The sequence below is a fragment of the Crocodylus siamensis genome, chromosome 5 (genome assembly GCF_052110815.1).
Source record: "Crocodylus siamensis isolate JL-2025a chromosome 5, ASM5211081v1, whole genome shotgun sequence".
Taxonomy (NCBI): Eukaryota; Metazoa; Chordata; order Crocodylia; family Crocodylidae; genus Crocodylus; species Crocodylus siamensis.
Window position 1 is genome coordinate 178,221,812 of NC_143399.1, and position 23,799 is coordinate 178,245,610.

Here is a 23,799-nt window from a genome sequence, read left to right on the forward strand (position 1 = left end):
AGATAGTGCAAATTGTTCAGAGCCCCAAACTGGTCCTCTGCAGTTATGTTTTAGTATGGTTGTCTAGTCCCAACTATAATAAACCACCAACCTAGTTTCTTGGCTGGTGGCAAGGAACTGGTACTGAGACCCCACAAATGTATTCTTTGAATTTGGAACAACAAACCTGAGGAATGCCAACGTTATGACCATCTTCAAGAAAGGAGGTAAGTCTGCGTGTGGGAACTATTGAGATATCGCCCTCCTTTCCATAGTATGGAAAAATCCTTGCCCTCATCCTCCTGAAACATCTTCTATCTCCTGCTGAGGAAGTCCTCCTGGAATCTCAGTGTGATTTCAGACCATTCGGTGGGGCAATTGACATGATTTTTGTTGCTCTCCAGGTCCAAGAAAAGTGTCAGAAATAACATCAGGACCTGTATATAGCCTTCAGTGCCTAAATAAGGCCTTTGATTTCATCAATCATGAAGCCTTGTGGAAAGTACGGGCCAGATCTGGATGTCCTGCAAAGTACACCAAGGTCCTAAGGCTTCTCCATGACCAGATGTCTGCGATAGTTCTTTGTAACAGATCAGAGACAGATCCATTTGTCATCCAAACTGGGGTCAGGCAAGGATGTGTAATTGCTTCAACTCTGCTCTCCATTTTTGGAGAATCATCCTGGTTCTCATTAAGTACAGGCTTTCTTCCAGAATTCACATTGAATACCAAATGGTGGAGGGCTCTTCAATCTGGATTTTTTTCACTCAAGGGCCAAAGTAGTCAAAACAGCCGTCCTTGACCTTCAATATGCTGATGACTCTGCCATCCTTGCATACACTGAGGAAAACCTCCAGACTGGGCTGGATCTCTTTGGAGAAGCCTACCAAAGTTGGGGCCTTTTTCTGAACATTGAGAGACTAAAGTGCTTTATAAGCCTGCATCAGGCCATGAATGTGATCCCCACTCCCCTCCCCAAATTACCATTAAGGGAAAGATCCTAGAGGTATTGAGCACTTCCCCTACCTTGGTAGCCACCCCTGTCAGAAAGTAAACATTGATGAGGAGATCCAGCATAGGATCCAGTGCACAAATGCCTCATTTGGGAAATTGCTTTGGTGAATCTTTGTTCATTGTGATCTGTGGAAAGACACCAGGATCCAGATGTACAATGCAGTCATCACCCCATATCTCCTCTATGCATGTGAAATGTGGGTAACCTACCACCATCATCTCAAGAGCCTGGAGAGGTATCAGCAATGATGCCTCTGGAAAATCCTCCACGTCAAAAGAGAAGATCACTGCACAATCACCAGCATCCTTGCAGAAGCCAATGTTACCAGCATTGAGCTGGTGATCCTCAAGCAACAACTTCACTGGACCAGCCATTATGTGTGGATTTCTGACTCTCATCTTCCAAAACAAGTGCTCTACTCCCAATTTGGTAATGGCTTGAGATCTTGCAGTGGCTAGGGGAAACACTACAAGGACACACTGAAGGCATACCTCAAGAAAATAAATGTGGACATCAAGAGTTAGGAGGAGCTGGCTGGCAACCAACTCTAGTGGTGCTGTAACCTCAACCAAGCAGCAGCCCGTTTTCAGGTAAGGCATCTTACTAAGCAGACAAGAGAGAGTGGAGGAAGGAGAAGGAGAGAACTCCCAGTTTGCAGCTTGCACTCCCCTGTAGAAAGACCTGCAACTTCCAGAAATAGATCTGTGTATCAAGGATTGGGCTCTTAAGTCACCTCAAGACCCATCAATGAGCCATCCCCCCTCTCCAAAGATGGTAGAAATTATCTTTGAATTGAGGAATTGCAGCTACCAACAAGTTAAGAGGAGGACTCCAAAACTGAACCTAGGCATGGGCTCTTAAGAGGTAACTTGCCCCTACATAGGCAGCAACTACTGCTCTTGAGACAAAGGATGGTTCATCAGTTTGGGGTTTAGCTTACATTTTCTACCTCTTTCATAAGTATCCTATGTGAACCTAGGCAAATCATTTATGTACCAAGGTATTCAGGGACCTAACTCCTACGGAACTGAACAAGTGCAAGAAACCTAATTAGGTTTAAAAGGGAACTTGGTTTAGTTATGAAAGCGATAACATGACTTTGTTACCTGAAGAAAGAGGGGGCTGGAGTCAATGACAAGGATGACGTTCTATGTTCTGATATAATGTGTTTTATTATTGCCCTGCTTTATCAAAAATATTAAGAAGACAATTAAGACAGGATGCTGTCTTACACTACTTGAAATCTTTCCCAAAGTTCTTTGTAACTGATAAATGCTGCTGAAAATACACCCCAAAAAATCTTTTGAAGTCTTAAAATAAAACCCAGAACCTTCTTAGCCTATAAAGTGGTGCCAAGTATTGTTGCTGCGAACATTTCATAATCGAGCACCAACCTCCCCATTGCAAGCCAATTGGTAAGTAACATTTGAACATGTTCTTGCAGGTTGCTTGGCATCACACTTAAATTTAAAGATGACAATGGCTGGCTTTCTGTAAACTGACCTCAGTCATGACTTTCTCTGGTTCTCTGAACTTTGGGGCTGAATAAAGTAGCTTCTTTATACCTGTTCAAACCCCACCAAAACCGAAATCATAAATTCTCAGTTGCTCTGGTAGCAAAACAATAAAAAGTTGTAGATTTTTGTTATCATTGAACAAAACTTTTCTTACAAGTGGACAACTTCTAAATGCACTGCAAAGAAAATATTTTCCCTCTCTTACTGTTTATAATATACTATATTATTGTATAACTTATTATGAACATTTTTCTTTCATGCATTTTAGATTAGCAATACCAGGTCTTCATTTTACTTTTTCTACTGCAGAAGATCTTGGCATCTTAGAAAGATCTCAGAAGGTATGCCTTATAGTTAATCTGCTTCTTTGCTAGGTCAATGTTGTTATGAGATATCTAGATACCCTAATGTCACTATAACGTTATACTTAGTAGTATCAGTGATGTCGCCTTTTGGATGATATATCTGACAGCCACATGCTAAAAGGTGTCCAGTTTATTTTAATGTTACAAAGAGCGTCAAGACCTAATGTTAACCTTTACTTATGAAGGTTACTTATTTGACGTCAGTGGCCTGCATTGTGAATACTGAAGTTTTATAATGTCCAAAATGATTATTTTCAGTTTATGCCCTGAAAGATACTGCAATCATGTGTGACTGATTATCCATTATTTTCTTGTTGTTAATGGGAATCAGTCAGTTTCTCCTCTGATTTCAGTACATGAATCCATGGGTAGAAATCACCATGTTGATGAAATGGCAATGAAACTTCCTTTAAAATATAATCACACAGAGATCAGAACCATCTCCAAATTGTTGTATGATCACAGTGTGCTCCTTAAAGCTTCTTTGGTAAGTGAGGATATTAAAGTATAATTTTTAAACCTAAATGAACCTATTAGCCCTGATACCAACTACATCTTTCTTATCAATATACTTTTAATGGAAATGTGAATTGTAAGTTTATAAGCAAAGAAGGGTTAACTTTGAAAATACACTTTTTAAAATTAGGAACTTTTTAAACACTGCAGTGTGTGAACAAAACATTTATAGATTTCCATATTTTCTTCATCACATCTGCACTCTCACATGAATATGAGAAATCTGATTTAGGCAAGCCATTAAGCTAGCAGCCTGGTTATAAGGGAAATGAAGTGCTCTTCACTGAAATTGCGACAAACAAGTCCAACATGAAGGTTTCACTTCTGGGTACATGCTGCAGCAGCTTCTGGAGGCACTGTAAGTCAGCACCCCCAGGACATATATCTCCTAGTGTAACCCAACTACACAGAGACACAAGTCTCTGGATGGATGCACTTAGGTGAAAAGGGCCATTATAATCCATCTGTACTCTGCCCTATGGCATTCTAATTTTAAGAGCTATTACAGGTTTGCATTAAGTTCAAGGTCTAAGATACTGCAATGACAGAAAGAAAGCTGAACACCAGTTGAACACATAAATGTGTCTGTTCTCTGGTTGCCCAAATGCAGGAGGAAAAGGGTATAAGTTTATTTAAGGCAGCATTTCTCAACCTGTGGATTGTGACCCAAAAGTGGGTCACAAGAATATATGAAAGGGTTGTGAACAAATTTTAAAAATAGTTCAACAAAACTTTAAAAAGCAATTCTCTTTTAAAGAAGACAAATGTGGAAACCGTGGATTTTCCCTTGCAGGCTGGCAGAGTTCCAGCCTGCAAGGGGTTGCTCAGAGCTGCTTGGGACCCCCCATGCCCTGTACACATCCCCCTGCCCCACACAGCCAACCCCTGCCCCACACACTTTGGGGCTGGGGCCTTGGGGGGGAGGGAAGAGGATCAGGAATGAGGGGCAACAACAGGGTCAATGTCCTTTTTCCTACTTAAACTATTTACTGGATTGGGACCAGCCATCAGTGTTTACAAATGGGTCCTGGTACAAAACAGGTTGAGAACCACTGATTTAGAGGACAAAAGAAAAACACTGTCAGGTAGAATGCCCAACTAACACCTAACTGTTTGATCTGATAGCTTACAACTCCTCTATATGTTGAAAGATCAGAGGGAAGCAGCTGTCTTGTATATTTCTCTGCTTTCTTTATAAACACAACAAAAGTCTTGATTAGATTGTTGGCCCATAAGTTGGCCCATAAATTTCAGATAATTTCCCTGGCTTTAAAGAGCAACAATTTGCTTACAATCATGAATAAGTTATTTTTATTTTTTGTTGTATGTTGGTAAAACATTGTACTAGATATTAAGTTTTAAATTTTATTCTTACAAACTACTGTCCATAGTTTTGCAATTCCTCTCAAAGTTCTTGCAAAACCTACAAGTCTCAAACATGACTTTTCATGGTTGCCATGGATATGGAAATCAGCCTATCAAGTGTGCATTTCCAGCTCTCCTTCAAGCATATTTAGGTATTATAATTACTTGTTAGTATCTGTTTTAGAACTTCCTAGTTTTCATGACAACTAAGAATAAAGAATATTATGAGAACTAGCTCCTAGGTTTTCAAGCATAAAATAAATATTTATTGAAAATATATTGGAAGCCCTTAAAAACCTTACTAATACTATCACAGATAAATAAACATGGTATGTACAGGATTACTTTGTATTAACCAATATCAGGATTGGAAATAACAGGTACAACAACTATCAAAATTGTGTTTATTTAAATATGCTTGAAAACCTAGGAGCTAGTTCTCATAATATTCTTTATTCCTAGTTGTCATGAAAACTAGGAAGTTCTAAAACAAACACCAACAAGTAATTATAATACCTAAATACCTCAGCCACGACTGGCACATCACGACGAGAGACATGCTGGGATGGGATGGGCTCCACCTTTCCTCTAAAGGTAAGCGTGTGTTCTCTTCTAGGTTGGCAGACCTCCTCCGGCGGGCTTTAAACTAGGCTCGTCTGGAGAAGGGGAAGATGAGGGCGGAGGAAACATCAGACTGCCAGACCAAACAGCACCCACAACTACAGCCCAGCCCAGACCAACGAGCGAAGCGAACAGACAGGTAAGAGAGAGGGGCCAAGGTAACGCTGGGACTAGGGTGTCAGTACACACACCCACAGGAGGCCTCAAATGCCTCTACACAAATGCTCGTAGTATGGGCAACAAGCAGGAGGAACTCACCCTCCTGCTGGCTGACATGACCCCGGACATAGTGGGGCTCACAGAAATGTGGTGGGACGAAACGCATGATTGGGCAGTGAATGTCAAGGGCTATAGGCTGTACAGGAGGGACAGGATAGGAGAGAGAGGTGGAGGTGTGGCACTCTATATTAAGGAGGAATACACATCCTCGTTAATTAGCAAGGAGTCAGGGGAGGGGCACTCTGAAGTGCTTTGGGTTAGAGTACAAGGCAGTCAAGGGGAAAGGGACTTAACGGTGGGAGTCTACTACAGACCTCCCAACCAGGGAGAAGAGCTTGACCAGGAATTCTTGGGTCAGCTCACAGAGGTAGTGAAGGCTAGGGATGTAGTAGTCATGGGGGACCTGAACTTCCTGGACATCTGCTGGGAAGAACAGTCAGCCAGGTCTGAACGCTCACGTAGGTTCTTGACCAGAGTGCAGGACCTCCATCTAACCCAGGAGGTGCACAGCCCCACCAGGGGGACGCCTTGTTGGACCTAGTGCTGGCCACGGGTGATGACCTGGTGAGGGGGCTGCGGGTGCTCAACCACCTGGGCGACAGCGATCATCGCCTGCTGGAATTCACCATCCAGCACAAGGTGGCAAAGGCATGCAGTAAGGCAGCGGCCCTAGATTTTAGGAGGGCAGACTTCAACGAGCTAAGGAGGATAGTTGGAGAAGCGCTGAGGTCCCGGAGGGGAGGGGAGCCAGGTGTCCAAGGAGAGTGGTTGCTCCTTAAGGAGACGATCCTCCAAGCCCAAAGGAAGGTAATCCCAATGAGGATCAAAGGGAGCAGGAGAGCACACAAGCCTCCGTGGCTCACCAAAAGCATCCGGGAATGTCTCCTTGCTAAAAAGGAGGCTTACACCCAATGGAAAGAAGGGGTCATCACCAGGGAGGACTATTCTGTAGTTGCTCGGGGATGTAGGGGGGTAGTTAGGAAGGCCAAGGCGGAGATGGAACTGGGGCTAGCTTCCCAGATTAAGGACAATAAGAAGTCCTTTTTTAAAAATGTAAGGGGTAAAAAGAAGGTCCCGGGGAATGTGGGGCCCTTGCAGGACGCGTTGGGAAACTTGGTCGTCACACCAGACGGCAAAGCTAACATGTTTAACGATTTCTTTGCCTCTCTCTTCCTAAGTAGGGACGAGAACAGCCACCTCCCTGCTGGGCCGCCCTCGGGCCCCGGGGGAGGCACACCTGGGCCACGGGTTAGCGAGGATTTAGTTAGGGAGCTTTTGGAGGGGTTGGACATATTCAAGTCAGCCGGCCTGGATGATCTCCACCCTAGAGTTCTAAAGGAACTGGCCGAGGTCATTGCAAGTACCCTGGCACAACTTTATGAGCACTCGTGGTGCTCTGGTGAGGTACCGGAGGACTGGAAGAGGGCCAACGTGATCCCCATCTTCAAAAAAGGCAGGGAGGAGGACCCGGAAAACTATAGGCCGGTTAGTCTTACCTCAATCCTAGGCAAGCTGTTCAAGAAAATTATGCTGGCACACATCCAGGAGGGGCCAGCAGGAGACTGCATGCTTAGGGGCAACCAACATGGGTTCATCAGTGGCAGGTCCTGTCAGACCAACCTGGTGGCCTTTTATGATCAGATCACCAGATCATTAGATGCAGGGGTAGCAGTGGATATAACTGTCCTGGACTTCTGGAAGGCTTTTGACACTGTCTCTCACCCCATTCTCATTAAGAAACTGGGGGGCTGTGGTGTAGACACCCACACAGTCAAATGGGTCACCAACTGGCTGGAGGGCCACACCCAGAGGGTGGTAGTGGATGGGTCCTTCTCAACCTGGAAGGACGTGGGCAGTGGGGTTCTGCAGGGCTCGGTCCTCGGGCCCGCACTGTTCAACATCTTCATCAGTGATTTGGACGAGGGGGTAAAAAGCACCGCGTTCAAATTTGCTGATGACACTAAGATGTGGGGGGACATGGGTACATTGGAAGGGTGCAACAGGCTACAATCAGACCTAGACAGGTTACAAGGGTGGGCGGACGAGAATAGGATGGGTTTCAACACAGACAAGTGCAAGGTGATGCACCTGGGGAGGAACAACCGGCACCATACCTACAGGTTGGGGAACTCCCCTCTTGTCAGCATGGAGGCGGAAAAGGAGCCTGCGATCATCATTGACTTCAAGATGAACATGGGCCGGCAGTGTGGGGAGGCAGTTAGGAAGGCCAACCGCACCTTGTCATGCATCCACAGATGCATCTCGAGCAGGTCCAAAGAGGTGATCCTCCCCCTCTATGCGGCACTGGTCAGGCCGCAGCTGGAGTACTGCGTCCAGTTCTGGGTGCCGCACTTCAAGAGGGATGTCGACGGCATCGAGAGGGTCCAGAGGAGGGCCACTCGTATGATCAGGGAACAACAGGGCAGGCCCTATGAGGAGAGGCTATGGGACCTGAACCTGTTCAGCCGTCAAAAGAGAAAGCTGAAGGGGGATCTTGTGGCCTGTTATAAACTAGTCAGGGGGGATCAGCAGGCATTGGGGAAGTCACTGTTCCCCCGAGCACCGCCAGGAGTGACCAAGAATAACGGTCACAAGCTGGCAGAGGGTAGGCTTAGGTTAGATATCAGGAGGCGCTACTTCATGGTCAGGGTGGCTAGGGTCTGGAACCAGCTTCCAAGAGAAGTGGTGCAGGCTCCTACCCTGGGGGTGTTTAAGGGGAGGTTAGATGAACATCTTGCTGGGGTCGTTTGACCCCAGTATTCTTTCCTGCCATGGCAGGGGGTCGGACTAGATGATCTGCTCAGGTCCCTTCCGACCCTAGAAACTATGAAACTATGAAACTATGAAACTATGTAATCTCATAAAATATAGTTTATAAGGTCACAGTCAGTTCTTCTATATAGGTATGCACTGGATTCAGATGGTTTGGAAGGAGCCTGTTCCCTCCACCTATGCAATAGCTGGTCTGAATTACAATCTCTGTGCCTTGAGCTCTGAGCCCAAAAAGCGAGGGGCAATGCTAGATTTAGCTGGCCATTTGCAGAGGGAAAAGAGATGAAGTCCTTAAAGGGTTTTAATAGTGCACACACTGCCATGGAGTATTCGGAAACTCTCAGGGCATTCTGCTGAGTAATCCATTATATGACATTGTAGCAAACCCCCCAGTTTTTCTTTTTTAATACATACATATATACATATACATACATACATATATATATATACACATACATACATATATATATATGATAGATATGCATTCCTTTCCCCAATTATTTCTGGCTTTTCTTTCTCTCCCTCTCTATTCCCTATAGACAAGCATAAGCGAGATCAGACTTAGGACAACCTTTAACATTTTTATTTTGGTAGAAAGTTTTTGGTTTTGGATATCCACTGTTTTATATTCTATTATTATTAGGTTTGTATTGATTCTTACTGTTGTATATTGTATTGTTATCATTTTCATATTGATTGTTATTGTTTCGTATGGATATTGTATCGTTTAGGGCTGTGTTTGTAAGTGAACCAAAGTAATGTCAAGTTTCCATTTTGTATGTCAAGTCTCCATCTTCTGTCCTCTGCCCGGCCATCCCATGTGTTGCAACTGTATGAGTCACGTGCTTCTCCCATGTAAATTGCTTCCCGGATGAATGAGAGTGATTGGGAATGATTGAAATATAATGGTAGCAGGCCTCTACTAAATGGCCTGTAATGACTGGGCCGCCATCACCTCACATTGATTCATCCAGGAACCACTGACCTCACCCGGGAACAGAGACAAGAACCCAGCATTTGAAAGACAAAAGACCCTGCAGGACCAACAACCCTACCATTGTACCCCACCGTTACAGACACCCAAAACTACACATCCCTGCATGGAGCACATATGGTCAGTATGTCAGGGGCTGATCCTTGCTTTAAAGAGCATGCCTCCTGTCACTTGCCTGGGCATGCCTCCTGTCACTATGGTCACACAAGTTCTGCCCTTATAAAAAAGGGGCAGTGAAGACAGACCCAGAGGGACACCCTCTCCATCTGGACCAGCACCATGCCACACCACCTATCCACCCAGAGGCTCTGCCGGCAACCCCCCTCTGGACAACACCTACTGGACGAGAAGCCCTTTCCAGCCTGAATAGGTAGCTATCACTCCCCCACCCCCTCTTCAACCAAGGACTTGGACTCTGCTTCTCTTCCCTACCTGGACTCCAAACCTTCCACTGAGTCTCATTTTCCTGCTGCCACTGTGAGAGCACACGCATGCACACATGTGTGTCTGCGTGTGTGTGTGAACCAATAACTTCATGGGGCTGTGTAGTGTGTTGTCTGTGTAATAAAACTGTTATTTGGACCCCTAAGTTGGGTTTTGCTTTCCTATGGTTTGGCTCTGCTCCAGTCTCTGCTCCTTGCCCCTCTAACTTCTCTCTCATTTCTCCCTCTCCTGCTTCTGGCTTACTGCTACCTCCAACACCTGTCCTGAGCTCCTCTCTGCCTCCTCCAAGCCCCCTGTTTCTTTGCCAGTGTCTTACCCCCACTGCCTTTTCCTTTTCCTCTGAGCAACCAGGTTTCTGCCTCAGTTTCTTTCTTGGCTGTCTCCTCCTTGCCACCACTTATCTTCTCCCTCCCCCACAATATCTCAGCTTTCTGCCTCAGTTTCCAGCCCCAGTCTACCTTAAGCAAACCCAAGCCTCAGTTCCTCAGCCAGCTTCTCTATAGTCCACTGGTTCTATTCCTGGTTTTGGCAACTTTCACTCCCTACATTTTAACTCACTCTCTCTCACCTGAACCTTATCCCAGGTACCCCAAGCACACACATACACACTACCATCCAAGTTAGGAATTTACCTGTGTATATGTGTAGGTGGGTTGTATGTATGTGAACTGGTGAGTGTGTGTGTGTGTGTGTATGTGTATATATATATATACATATACATATATATATATATATATATATATATATATGGCATTGTGTGCATGATATATGAGTTAGTGATCTGTGTCTAACTTTGGGATGTATAGTGTATGTGCTTGAATTGGTGGTAAGTATGCATGTGCTTAGTTTGGATGTGTATGTGCCTGAGCTGGTGGTGTGTGTATGTGTGTGTGTATGCACCTAATTGATTTGTGTGTTTGTATATGTGCAATTGTGTCAGACCCTCCTGTCTAACAGCACAATATTGAGATCCTAAGAGTTGGCCTGACCCCACAGGGCAACAACATTGCCCCTCAGTGCCTATAAGACATAATCCTCCATTAGCTGAGAAATCTGAATATCATGCCATATTTTGGCAGAATCTTTAGTCTATAGGGTCATCTCATATTCCAAGAGCCTGGGAGGTATTTTTGGTTTTGAGGGATTCTTTGTTTGGCTGGGAAAGCAGAGCTGTTTTGACAAGGTAACTGCTTCAGCAGAACAGGCAGGCCAAGTTCACGGGTCTCATGCTGTTCATTAGAAGGCATCTCAAAAGGCAAATTCAGACTCAAAATGTTCTGCAAAGCACTTTCTCCATTGCCTCCAGATAAAGCACCACTTACTGAAAATAGAGCCTTTTATAGATACTTTGGGCTTCAGAGTGTGCAGCCCTGAAGCACTGATGAACTTCAGAGTAAGGCAGAATTGGAAGTTTCATAGTTTCATAGTTTCTAGGGTCGGAAGGGACCTGAGCAGATCATCTAGTCCGACCCCCTGCCATGGCAGGAAAGAGTACTGGGGTCAAACGACCCCAGCAAGATGTTCATCCAACCTCCTCTTAAATACCCCCAGGGTAGGAGCCTGCATCACTTCTCTTGGAAGTTGGTTCCAGACCCTAGCCACCCTGACCATGAAGTAGCTCCTCCTGATATCTAACCTAAACCTACCCTCTGCCAGCTTGTGACTGTTATTCCTGGTCACTCCTGGTGGTGCTCGGGGGAACAGTGACTCCCGCAGTGCCTGCTGATCCCCCCTGACTAGTTTATAACAGGCCACAAGATCCCCCCTCAGCCTTCTCTTTTGGAGGCTGAACAGGTTCAGGTCCCATAGCCTCTCCTCATAGGGCCTGCCCTGTTGTTCCCTGATCATACGAGTGGCCCTCCTCTGGACCCTCTCCATGCTGTCGACATCCCTCTTGAGGTGCGGCGCCCAGAACTGGACACAGTACTCCAACTGCAGCCTGACCAGTGCCGCATAGAGGGGGAGGATCACCTCTTTGGACCTGCTCAAGATGCATCTGTGGATGCATGCCAAGGTGCGGTTGGCCTTCCTGACTGCCTCCCCACACTGCCGGCCCATGTTCATCTTGGAGTCAATGATGACCCCCAGATCCTTTTCCGCCTCCGTGCTGACAAGAGGGGAGTTCCCTAACCTGTAGGTATGGTGCCGGTTGTTCCTCCTGAGGTGCATCACCTTGCACTTGTCTGTGTTGAAACCCATCCTATTCTTGTCCGCCCACCCTTGTAACCTGTCTAGGTCTGGCACAGTAGGTTCTGAGGTTTGCAAATTCATCCTAATATATTAATCTAAATGAAAAAAAGAAAAAGCTTGCTGTTAAAACCAGAATATATTCAGTGTGCAAGGCCATACTTTTTATTTCTTGCTAAGTAATCTCAGGCCATTGAAGAATTCTTGTGCCTAAGATGTTCCAGTCACTTCAGACTCAAGATGCACGTGTTGGTAGACTGGTGAAAACATTATTACCTAGAAAATAGTGTTGCATTAACAACTTTCTAGGTCGCACTGAATTCCATATTCTTCAAACCATTTTATCCTTGCTACTGAATTGTTGCTAAAGATAATAGGCCCAATGAGCTCCATGCTGTGAAACCAGACCGTTTGACTCTAGTGGCACAAATTCTGCACAGGTCAAGGAGCACAAGTACAAGTCATCACAACCTCTCCAGTGGAGGCCTTCTAGGATAGGATGGAACCAAGGATATTTAGATACGCACTATGAACCTGGTCCAAAAAAAGGCCTTACATTCCTAAAGCAGGATTTAGGTAGACTTTATATCAATTCAGCTGAGGGCTCACATTAGAGGTACCTAGCATCCTGAATGTAGGCACTCCATTTTTTTGCCTTAAAGTTCTCTCAGCAGCTACAGTTCTGCTTTTACACTTAGATGGAATGGCTCCAACCTGAACAGCAGGGTATCCAGTTCCCTCACAGGGATCCAGTCATAGCTTCTTTATTTTTAAAACATAGTCAGGGTAGGTAGAGGGAGTGCTGTGTAGTCATGTGGCTTTAGTCATGCTCCTTTGAACACTTTCTCCTTCTAGCCCCATGTATCCTGTATTTCTTTTAGGAAATGGCACAGCTTCAATAGGGAGAGATTATTATGAGGTGGTTATGGATACTGTCTTGGAGTGGGCAATGTGGGTTTTAACCCTTTTAGGCTAAAGTAGTGGTGGTCAACCTTTTGACCCCATGGGCCAGATGAGTGGTGTAGGGCTGGTGTGTGGGTGGGATCAGATCCTGGGGCTCAGCACCACCCCCTTCCTGCCCCACACCCCAGGAATGGGCCCTTGGGGGCCTGAAACTACTCCTTCCTGTGCACTGAGATTGGGTCCTGGGAGCCAAACATGTTTTCTGCATGCCCAGTATTGAGAGCCTAGCTATCCAACTCCAGTTTTATAATTCTGTTCCAGAGGCCAGGATAGGACCAGTGCTCAAAAAGTTGAGTGTTATAGATCCTAACTTGTAGGCACCTAAGTCTTTTAATGGATCTAGTTATAATGACAAAGTTAGCACAAACCTGTAAGGAGGATAATAATAATTCCACTCACAAAGATGAACTGCAAACCTTTAACCTTTACAAAGATTAATTGGGAATCACTATTGATATTATAGATGGTGTTTTTAGCAACTCTTCTTGAGGAAGATATTTGATATCTGCATATTAATTCAGTACCCAGAAACTCTATTCTTCATATGCAGAAACATAGACAATTGTTGTGATGCTGAATGAAATACCGTGAACTTCCTATGGTTTTAGGCAGCAACTGGCAACTTTTCAGAGTTGTGGGCTGGAACAATCTGTTTTTTCCCTGCTGCCACTTCTCTTCACCCGGCAGCTGTAGTGTGGGTATGGCTCCACGTTGCCCAACTCTGGTATAGTTTCAGTGGCAGCCGTATGTTGTTGATCCCTCATCCTAGGTATTAATAGCATTGGACTTAGAAGTAGATAATCTGCAAATGGCTGCATATCACTGTATGCTTCCCTAACATTTTGAGAATGATCCCAACAGAATTTCAAGCCATTCTAAATAAAATAACTTTGTGAGCTGTTCATTCCTAGTAAAGCTACTTCTGATTTCCCTTCTCTTCATTTTGCCAATGCAATTATGATTTTATTATCTTAAGTATTTCTGTGTATTTTTGTTGTTTTTTCCAATAAGAAAGCAGCCAACCAGGAATAAGCTCAGTAAAATGATTCTTGGAAGAACAATACAAGCACTGAATTTCTCTTCCTGAATACTGCATTTTACATTTTAATTCTCCTGGGGTCTTTTGCTACTAGGATACTTATTCAGCAGAGAACTTTGATACACTCTAGCCAAAAACACTGGTAGCTGGAAGTACAATAGAAATAAATGATTAAAAGCACAGCATGTAATTCCATTTTTTAAGTAGTGCTTTTACACAGTGCTTTTGAAACAGTATTTACTCTGCACTAATGGCATTGATGTCATTCTGACACATTTTCTTCCTTGGAAGCACATCTTCCTAATCTTTTTTCTCTGAAAAATCAAAGCCTGATGACAAAGCTATAATATGCAGGTAGAGTATCCACATTATTACCTTGAAAATACTATACTCTGTAATGTAAGTAGATAATTCATAGTTACAAACAGTCACTATAATAATGTGGTAAACAGATTTAGTACAGAGTAATTACACATTCCATTACCTATCATTCCAAGCATAATTTTAAAAAATGCACCTAGTAAACCTGAGCAATAACTAACCAGAAAGACAAGACAGGCTGTGCCCTTGGACCCAATTATTGCTCCCTGAGTAGTGGTATAAGGCACGAAGATGTAAGCCTACCAAGTTTAACCACCTGTGAAATGTAGTAGTCTCTCTGGATATTCTGTCTTGAATGTCTTATTACTACATATAAATTCATTTCCTTCATTTTCCCTCAATTCAGTCCATTCAAATAAAAAGTATTTTCTACTTATTAGAGCACAGAACTGGGAAAGCTCTCCAGCTGGAGTAAATTAATGTATCTACATGGACGTCAGTCTGGTGGATTCACTCTTGTGTATTGCATTAGGCAAGTGTATTGTTCCTGTTTCAAGTCCTTGTCCTGCCCCCAAAACTGCACCAGGGCAGGAGCCCAGTAGAGGAGTAACAATAGAGAGCCCTTCAGAGTATGAGTACACTGTGGCAGCAGAGTGCCTGCTCTCATATGAAATAATCCCTGCTACCCTCTTTGCTCTGTGTACATCAACCACCATGTTGGAAGATGGGGACAACCTGGGGGTTTCCAGAGTCACTGGGCATCATAGGATTGAAAGAAACTTTAAGGGTCAATCCCCAGCATGGTTGCAGGAAGGGAATGCTATCCTGAATCATCCCTGTGAAATGCTTTTCCAGCCTCCTCTTGAAAACTACAATGAAGGAGATTCCTAAGTAGTGAATTCCACTGTCGTACTGTCTTAAGAGACAGGAAAATTTTCCTGAGACTGAAACTAAATCTGTTTTGCTACAGTTTCAAACTATTGCTTCATGTCCTGCCCTGTGTTGCAAGGGATAACAGTTGTTCACCATCTTCTTTATGGCAGCCTTTCAAATACCATATTTTCTCTCATACCACGTGACCCCAAGTAAGATATGTACCTTGATATGGACAAGGCAGAATGAAGAATTTTTTTTCCAGAGTTGTGGCTACACAGACCAGGGATAGAACCTAATCTTCAGCTCATTAACCCTCCTTTTCCTGCTTAACAAACAGCTGAAACCCTAGCTGATACTGAAGTCTGGTCTCCATGGATGGATATATGATTTTTGAAAAAACCCAAAAACAGTCTGCAAGTTTGTCAAATTGTTGAAGAGAAACCAGGAGTAGGTAAACAGCTGTAAAATTGCTAGAATAAAAGTTTAGCTTGATTAGTGGAACAACAGGACCATTAAAAAAAAGAGATTTCATAGATTTCATAGACATTAGGGCTGGAAGGGACCTTGGGAGATCATTGAGTCCAGCCCCCTGCCCAAAGGGCAGGAAGTCAGCTGGGGTCATAGGATCCCAGCAAGATAAGCATCCAATTTGCTCTTGAAGGTGTTCAGTGTAGGTGCTTGAACCACCTCCGCTGGCAGACTGTTCCAGACCTTGGGGGCTCGGACAGTAAAGAAATTCTTCTTTATGTCCAGCCTGAAATGGTCTTGCAGGAGTTTGTGACCGTTCAACCTAGTCATCCCTTTGTTGCTGGCACAAGGTGCCCGAGGGAGGCAACAATTGTGTTCGTTGCCCGGTGTGCGTCGCGCCACATAAACACACTGGGGGAGAAGCAGACAGAGTTTATTTGAGCTCAAGTAAAAGGCACAGGGAGACCATATTGTCTCAAATCCTGCACACCTACCCCTGCAACAGCGAGATCTTTATACCCCGGTCAGTTTCACTGTCAGTGATTTTCCACCCGCTAGCCCCCCCTTTCCCTCCTCCCTCCTCCTTTCTCTCTCCGAGCGGTGCCCTTGCATTCCACAGATAACAGTTTTAGCTCGCCTGCTTTCCAGAAGGACAGGTGATTTGCAGGCGCCAGAGAGAAAGGGTTGCAAAGGTTGGGCAAGGGGGGGCTTTGGCTCATCTGAGCCTGGAGCAGAAGGACTTCCTCGACACTCGTGGTCTTCCATCCCTCTGAGTTACCCAGGGTTATGCCCAGTGACACCAACACCTTGGGGCGCTCTGGTGAACAAACGTTCCCCCAGATCCTGGTGGTCACCCCTGATAAACTTATAGGTGGCCATCAGATCACCCCTGAGCCTACGCTTTTCCAGGCTAAAGAGTCCCGTGGCTCTCAGCCTGTCATCGTAAGATCTGTTTTCCTGACTTCTGATCATGCGCGTGGCTCTCCTCTGGACTCTCTCAAGCTTCTCCACATCCTTTTTGAATTGTGGGGCCCAAAACTGGACGCAGTACTCCAGCTGCGGCCTCACCAAGGCCGAGTACAAGGGGAGAATGACGTCCCGGGATTTGCTCGAGAAGCATCTATGGATGCAAGCCAGCGTTCTGGTCGCTTTACTCGCCGCAGCATCGCATTGCAGGCTCATGTTCATCTTGTGGTCAATGATGACCCCCAAGATGATCATAAAGTCTGTTGTCAGCTGCCTGAATAGAAATGCTACTGCTGTGGCAAGCAGGAATCAAAGCTGGAGATATATCCTCCTCTCTGCTCAAGACATGTAACCTAATTTGTGGGTGCTGATTTTTGGGGGGAAAGGTTGTGCATCGTATGCAAGTAAATGCAGTATGCAAGTGAACACTGCTATCATAAGCCCTCATTAATTTCCTCCTCTATAAGAAATATTAACCTCTTGGGAGGCTTTCTTTCTAACCCATTTATCTGTTTTGTCATAGAGTCATAGAGAAGTAGGGCTGGAAGGGACGTCCAGCAGTCAGCTAGTCCAACCCCCTACCTGAGGCAGGCTCATTCCTATATAAACCATCCTATACATACCATAATCTAAACTCTATATAACACTTTCATCAACCATGGCACAATACTAGACCTAACACTCTAACCTGCCACAGGTAAAGCAGGGGAACCAACATCCCGCTTCTATGAAATGTTGTCACTGTATGCTCAAGGGAGCCCAGATAGGGATCTCATCCAAAAGGCCATGCCCCCCTGCTACAAAGGAAGGCAAAACCCCATGAAGTCCATGTCAATCTACCCATGGGGTAGAGTCCTTCCTGATTCCAAATACACTGATCAGACAGACCCTGAGTGAAGGAGTAAGCCCAGCTGGGGTGAGTTACTTTCTCCAGTCCCATGGTCTGGTGAAACAGTCAAAATAGGGTCAAAACAGCCTTACTGTTTCGACAAAGTGAAACAGAGAGGCTGTTTTGACTCGATATTATATTAGATACAAAACACTGTTCCCTCCAGACATCGAAATGGAACAGGGCTGTTTCGCACAGCCCTAATAATCAATAGCTCTTTTTTATTGCAGATCATAAACCAACAAAATATTTGATTATACTGCAAAATATATTTCTAATTAATATTTTGTATACATTTAATACTATAGAAAGAAACTTTTTGAATATAAGTTCTGTAAGGGTTGGGGGTGTACCACGTGCCGTGGGACCCTGAACCCCGGATGTCCCCTGGAGAGGAGGGGTACTCCGTGGACCGTCCCTCTTCGCCACTCTCGCCTGCCACGACTTGATGGAAATTATGGGGTTCACCCGTGCCGGGAAGCTGGCGGTCCACGTGGGGTACGGTACCTCCAAAGTCCAGGGGTCCTGAGGGCTCCTCCTCCCCTACACCCTCGCCCGGTCCTCCGGGTTGAGCCTCCGTGAGGGGCTCCCTTGGTAGAGTCCCAGTCTGGTGGGAAAGGGGGGGGCCTTCCCCGGCCGGACCCTCACCGGTGTTCCCGCGGCACCTAGTCCCCCTGGCGCCGCTGGCTCCTAAGGTCTGGGGTTATCCCAACCCCCGTACGTATGTCTCCCGCCAAGCGGGGTTTCCTCGGCCGGCCTTCCCCGCCCACGGGTCGTCCTGCGCGACCACGTGTCCCGACGTCTCTGCAGGAGGGTTCCCCCGTCGGTGGCCCCCTTCCCGGTTGCCCCCGGGGTCCGCGTTACCTTCCGGTCCTCGCGGCCTCCTGCCGTTGCTGTCTCCGCAGTCTCCTGCGCCACTGGTCCGTCTGGGGTCGTGTGGGGCTTCGCCGCCCTCCGGGACGCCGCCGCTGCCTCTTGCCGCGCTGCTCTCGGCTCCGTCTCCGCCGGCTGCTCTGCGGTCAGCCTCTGCTGCGGGGCTCCCGACTCCACCTCCGCCAGCTGCTCCGCTGCCGGCCCCCGCCGCGATGCTCCCGGCTCCGCCGGTATCGGCCGCGCCGCCGCCGGCCCCCGCCGCGAGGCTCCCGGCTCCGCCGCTTCCTGACTCACCGTCCGCGGGTCCGCGGCTCCTGGCTCCGCTGCCGCCGGCTCCCGCCGCGTGTCTCCCGGCCTCACCGCACGTGGCTCCGCCGCTCCTGGAGTGGGCTCCGGGTGGAGCCTCCGTCCCCCTCTGCGGGTAAGCGTCTCCTTTTTATCTTCCCGCACCGGTCCCGCGCCGGCGCGGTTCAGGTTCCGGCACACATTAAGTTCCCCGCCGGGTTTCCGGGTCCTAACCCGGAAACGGGGCGGATTTCCAGGGTTCTTCCCTCGGGCCGGGCCCCGCGGGGTCCTGGCCCCCTCACAAGTTCCTTAAAAAAGATATTTTATATTATATGAAAAAATATACATATCATTGTTAGAATATTATTTCTTGTCAAAAATATTATACTTAACTGTGAAATTCTATAGCTTTACTAATTTGTCTATAACTACTGTTATAGAAAATGTGTATGATCTGAAAGAGACTAGATTGCTTAAGGAGTTGATAACAGAGGATGTTAGCAATGAGATGGAGATCACAAACTAGTTCCTATAATGTCCATGCCACAAAAGAAAGAAAATCACAATTGGCACTAACTGGGCACATATTGTTCAACATCTTCATTAATGATGTGGACATTGGAGTCAGGAGTGGACTGGCCAAGTTCGCCAATGACACCAAACTTTGGGGCAAAGCATCCACGCCAGAAGATAGGCGCGTGATCCAGGCTGGCCTGGACAGGCTCAGCAGATGGCCAGATGAGAACCTGATGTTGTTTAACACTGAAAAATGCAAGGTTCTCCACCTTGGGAGGAAAAGCTGCAGCATCCTTATAGGCTCGGCAGTGCTACGTTGGATAGCACTACAGAAGAAAGAGACTTGGGGGTCATCATTGACCACAAGATGAACATGAGCCTGCAATGCGATGCTGCAGCTAGTAAAGTGACCAAAACGCTGGCTTGCATCCATAGATGCTTCTCGAGCAAATCCTGGGATGTCATTCTCCCCTTGTACTCAGCCTTGGTGAGGCCACAGCTGGAGTACTGCGTCCAGTTTTGGGCCCCACAATTCAAAAAGGATGTGGAGAAGCTTGAGAGAGTCCAGAGGAGAGCCACGCACATGATCAGAAGTCAGGAAAACAGATCTTATGATGACAGGCTGAGAGCCATGGAACTCTTTAGCCTGGAAAAGCGCAGGCTCAGGGGTGATCTGATGGCCACCTATAAGTTTATCAGGGGTGACCACCAGGATCTGGGGGAACGTTTGTTCACCAGAGCGCCCCAAGGGATGACTAGGTCGAACGGTCACAAACTCGTGCAAGACCGTTTCAGGCTGGACATAAGGAAGAATTTCTTTACTGTCCGAACCCCCAAGGTCTGGAACAGTCTGCCAGCGGAGGTGGTTCAAGCACCTACATTGAACACTTTCAAGAGTAAATTGGATGCTTATCTTGCTGGGATCCTATGACTCCAGCTGACTTCCTGCCCTTTGGGGCGGAGGGCTGGACTCGATGATCTTCCGAGGTCCCTTCCAGACCTAATGTCTATGAAATCTATGAAATTTGCACTGAGGATATGAATCCACACATTTTAGCAAAGGCAACCAGAACCTGGAGAGTCTACTTTTGCTGGACTTCTCTGTCAGCATCCTCATGCTCTTGCTGCTCTTCCAAGTTCCTTCACTTCCCCTACCTTTTTCCCTTGCCCCAGTATTAGATATTAGGATCTTAAATGGCTTTAAATTCAACCCTCTCTACATACACTTAAATGCAAAACCTGCTGGGCTGGAAGGAACAGAAGCAGCACTTCTTGAGCTTTGGGGCCAAGGTCATTTTTCCAACTATCTGATACTTCTTTCTAGGCCTGCTACTACATCAGAAGCACCTATGTGGCATTTAAGCTACATTTTATGTAAAGGAGCTGAATCAGGACTTGATCTTTGCTTTTCAGTTTGGTTTCTTGGAATGGAGCATTTAAAAGAAGGGAGGGAACTAAAATTGAAAAGAAAAGAAAGGAAGGTAAACAAGTACTGTAGCAGGAAAAAAGTATTAGTTTTAAATCATCTCTCCATCATGAGCTTGGCTGCCTGATTAGCAAAAGTCTGCAGTCAAACTGCTCATGGAAGGATTACGGTTCTTGAGAGTATTCAGATAAAGCAAGTGTAGATGCCCTATATCAGACATAAAAGATATTCTCAGTCAAATCCCATTCCACATATTAAACACCTAAGTGCAATCCTATTTCACCCTTCTCAAGACCCTGAAAAATGTTTATAAGCCTCATTTTTTCATATGCCATCATCTTAGCCTTAAAACTGAGTCACAACAATCAGGGGCAGGAGGAAGACCCTATTTGTTTTTTGCATTAACTGTTCTTCAGGGACTCAAGCAGTGTGGAATAGGATCAAAATGAAGCACTTAACAAGTAATAGAATTTGACCTTACATCTTTATAGCCAGTGTGCCCAGATGTGAACCTATAAGAAAAATGAATGGACAAACTGTATGTACAGAATGCTATACACATAAATAACTACTACTTCACATGGCATTTACTTTAACAATCTAAGTCTCAAGTAGACATTCCCTAAAGGATGTGAATCAAATGCAATGAATTGCAGGTGGTTTGTAATGTAGCTTATCCAAAAATCACAGGACTATGTTCTTTACATCAGGATAGGAAAATGTCAAAAGATTCATGAATCAGCCAATTCTCCTCCAGGGCATATGTGCCTGTTTATCTATCTTAGGTATATTTTTAGCACACTAATCACTATAGCATCTAGATGTAACAGACTGCCAATGTGGGTTCACTAGACTGGCTTGAGATACTTACCCTGGGCTAGAAACAGTGATGATGAACTCTGAGCAACCCCAAGAGTGGAGCAGGGGAGCCCTGCCCTGTGGAAAAGGAGAAGCCAATCTAAAGAAGGGGTTTTCGGTCCCCTCATTTGCATGGAAGGGGGATGCCCAGGGTTGTGGGCCAGCCACCTGGAGCCCTCAGTGGCCGGTTTGCAAGCCAGGGAGGGATTGCCTGAGGGGATAAAAGCAGCAGCTGAATTGGCGCATGGGGGCTGCTGACAATGACTCTGGGGAACAATGCAGGAGGTCTAAGAAGAGCTGGGGTGAGCTGATCCACCAGAGGGAGCAGGGAGACCCCTCTGAAGAGCCTCAAAGGCCCTGGGAGAAGAAGGCAGACGCAGTTGGCTGTGCCTCCAGCCCTGCAGCAGAAAGGGAGCCGCGGCCAGGGCTTGGGGCAGAGAGCTGGTGCCCCAAGACCCCATCACAGTGTGCCAGACATGCCAGGTGTCCTGGAGGCTAGGGGTGGCAATCAGCCCCCCACTTCACTGTGGAGAAGCAGCGGCCAGGAGCATAGGCGGCATCCTTAACCGGACCAGGGAGCTGGGTCGGTGAGCTGAGGAAACTCCTTGCCTTCCCCAGGGAAGCGGGACAGCGGAAAGCGGGACAGCAGCAAGCAGGGCATTGGGATCCTGAGGAGCAGCAGAGTACCAGAACAAGAGTCCCCGGGAGCTCAGGGCACAGGCTGGCGCTCAGAGCAGGATTGGTGAGCCATGAGGTGTGTGGATGCTCAGCCAGTCATTTGGAGCAGGGGTTTAGAGCAATGAGCCCTGGGAGCTGCCTGTGCTGCTGACCTGCTGCCACTGACTGCTCCAGAGGGGACTCAGTCCTGTCCCTTATTCTGCAGCTGATTGTCATCAGATGGAGTCCCTGAGCTTTGTGCTTGAGTCATGTCAATTGCTGCAGGAGCTTACTCTGTTGCTTGCCTTTTTGGTTGTCATGGAGGGTCACTGTTCAGCCTCTTTGGGGGTTGGGGTTTGATACAATTTGATTGCTGCAGACCAGAAGAGTTTACACTGATGCAGTCTGTTGCTTATTGGGAAGCCTGTTGGAGCTGCTGAAGCAAGAACCCTGCTTCCTTGCTGTAGCATCTCAGCAGTGGCTGCCAGCTGCCAGTTACCCTACCTGTGGTTCTTGAGTCAAGGGTTGACTAATGCATTCTGGCTTGTTTTGGAATTTAAGTTCACGTGTAAATAACCTTTCCTATTATTCTTGTTTTGTAAACAAAGTGTAAATAGTTAAATCAGTTAAGTGTTAGACCTTCTTGGGACCGTGGGCTGCTCTGTGGGGAGGAGGGGCTGGCTGTGGAAAGTAAATCGGTGCTGGCCAGAAGCCCTGCCCCACTCTCACCACACCATCCCTGATATTTGGGCAGAGGTGGCAACTATTGGGCTGCCACCTGGGTTACATAGACATGAATAGGTAATAGAAAGAGTGCAAACTCTTTTCCTTGTGTGCAGTTCTGGACTCCACACTTTAACAAGCATGAGAAGAAATTAGAGCGGGTCAAGAGACAGGCTACAAAAACAGTAAAGTGTTGGAAGGCGAGCTATATGGGAAAACTTGAGAAAACAGGGCATATATACCCTGGAGAAAAGGCAAATATGGGTGGGGGGGAGCACAATCAGGATTTGAAAGGCTGCCATAAAAAGGTGAACCACCGGTATCCCTTGCAACAGAGGGCAGGACATCAAGCAATGGTTTGAAAAAGCACCCTGTTCAAATTTGCTGATGACACTAAGATGTGAGGGGACGTGGGCATGCTAGAAGGGAGGAATAGGCTGCAATCAGACAGGTTACAGGAGTGGGCAGGTGAGAATAGGATGGGTTTCAACACAGACAAGTGCAAAGTGATGCACCTGGGCAGGAACAACCAGCACCATACCTACAGGCTGGGGAACTCCCTTCTTGTCAGTGCAGAGTCAGAAAAGGATCTTGGAGACATTATTGATGCCAAGATGAACATGGGCCGGCAGAGTGGGGATGCAGTCAGGAAGGCCAACCGTACCTTGTCATGCCTCCACAGATGCATCTCAAGCAGGTCCAAGGAGGCGATCCTCCCCCTCTATGCGGCACTGGTCAGGCCGCAGCTGGAGTACTGCGTCCAGTTCTGGGCACCACACTTCAAAAGGGATGTGGACAACTTGGAGAGGGTCCAGAGGAGGGCCACTTGCATGATCAGGGAGCAGCAGGGTAGGCCCTACGAGGAGAGGCGACGGGACCTGAACCTATTCAGCCTCCACAAGAGAAAGCTGAGGGGGGACCTAGTGGCCTGTTACAAACTAGTCA